Source organism: Mytilus californianus, unplaced genomic scaffold, assembly GCF_021869535.1.
Source record: "Mytilus californianus isolate M0D057914Y unplaced genomic scaffold, xbMytCali1.0.p SCAF_26, whole genome shotgun sequence".
NCBI lineage: Eukaryota > Metazoa > Mollusca > Bivalvia > Mytilida > Mytilidae > Mytilus > Mytilus californianus.
Genome location: NW_026262675.1, coordinates 4060678 through 4062879, shown reverse-complemented (window position 1 = coordinate 4062879; position 2202 = coordinate 4060678).

The window sequence follows — 2202 nt, the reverse complement described above, 5'->3', positions numbered from 1 at the left end:
ATTATGGAATATTAATCAATACGGTTTAGTTATTTATGGGAAACACATACTCATTACATGAATAATGTTAATATGTTTAATGAACTTGCGACACGTTCAGGATATCTTTGCTATGATCATCACAAGACAGCTTCGAGGCGAGGTCTGAGATATGTCTGAGATATGTCCTGAGATAGTCACAAGAGGATCATAAGACATGTCCTAAGATACATCTTATGACAGGTCTTAGGATAGCTTCGTGAAAGTGGCCCCTGTTTTTTAGTGGTTGTCGTTTGTTGATGTGGATCATAAGTGTTTCTCGTTTCTCGTTTTTTTATATAGATTAGACCGTTGGTTTTCTTTGTGAATTGTTTTACACTAGTCATTGTGTGGCCCTTTATAGCTTTTTGTTCAGTGTGAGCCAATGCTCCGTGTTGAAGGCCGTACTCTGACCTATAATGGTTTACTTTTTACAAATTGTGACATGGTTTGAGAGTTGTCTCATTGGCACTCTTACCACATCTTCTTATATCTATTAACCAAGTTTTTACCAGTTATCAAGTTCAGTTAAATCATTTGAAACATGTTCTTGTGTTTAAGTTGGATTTCGTCTAGAATACCCAAAGGAGTTATCATCCGCAAATAATCTACATAGCGACGTTAAATTTTCGCTAATACCATTTATGTAAATCAAAAATTGAGGGCCCGTAAACTGAACCCTGGGCCAACCTGCAGACACTTTACCCACAGAAGACGCATTGTTTTTATTGATAACCTTCTGCTCTCGATTTTCTAAATAACTGGAAAACCATTTTAATAAATTACCAGGGGTGGTGTTCTCGAAAGTATCCTAAGATTCGTCCTAAGACACATCCTAAGACCAATTTTAGGATGGACTTAGGATCATCTTAGGACACTCTTTAAGTTGTGTCTCGAAGCTATCTCAGACGCATCTTATGTTAGGACGCCCTAACATATCCTAAGTGCGAAATTTTAAATCGTTAAAGTGATTTTTTGATAAAACATTCATTAATGACGAAATGCATGATTTCAAAGCGTGTAATCATAAAATAATATCAAAAACGATTGTAATTTAACTGGAAAACAATTTGTTTTGATATGAGAATTGAATTTGTAGTGTCATCGTATCGTGAAACACGAAGTTCAAAGTTTAAAATCATGCACAATTTCTTTTAATACGAGTAAATAATCGATGGTGCGTTTCATTTCATGTTCATCCTCAGTTAAAATAATGCGAAATCCAAACTTTTGTTCACAAATTATTGTCTGAGACGTGTCCTAAAGTTAGGATAAAGATAGGATGATCTTAAGACATCTAATTAGGTTTCTTAAAGTTAGGACGAAACATGCGATACATACTAAGTTAAGAGAGCTTCGAGAACACGACTTAGGACAAAGACGTGTCATAAGATGGTCTTAGGATACGTCCTAATCCTAAGATAGCTTCGAGAACACCACCCCAGATATCCAACAGGCTTTTAATTTGAGACGCAGACCCTTGTGCCATACTTCATGAAATGCTTTTGAGAAATCGGCAAAAACAAAGCATATTTCTCCCTTATTTTCAAGTGCTTTTAAAATCGAATTATAAATTTCCAAGAGTTGATGTGTAGTTGAATGTTTTGCTAAAAATCCAGACTGGTAAAGGTAAAAAAGGTCATGTTCAAACATAAAATTATTATACTGTTTATATTTAACCCTTCCCATGACCTAACATACACAACTGATAAGTGAAATCGGACGATAGTTATAGGGAATTGAAGATACTGTTATTTCTTCTTTACAGACGATCAGTAGCTTGTGACTATTCAAATCAGGTAAAGTAGCTTTCTCGTATATAAGATTATCAGGATATCTATAATTTCAAATGCGTTTATTTCAATATAATTTAAGTTTTTTATATGTTTTTTTGTTTTGGTTTTTTTTAAGTCTGAGAGTAGTGCATGCTCGTGGTTTAGGTGAGAAACAACAAAAAATTTAAGTCTGCATTTCGCATTTATCAAGGTCGTCATATGTCATTTCACCAATATACCTTTTTGATTATCTTTTCAGAGGCGGTATGTCAGTTGACCTTTTATTATTTTTTATGACCATTCTCATAATTTTCAGTACATTTTTGGATTTGCAGAGTATTCGATAATTATATCGTATACATTATTTTCAAATTGCTCCTTAGCAAAGTTCTTCATATTATCGACTCTA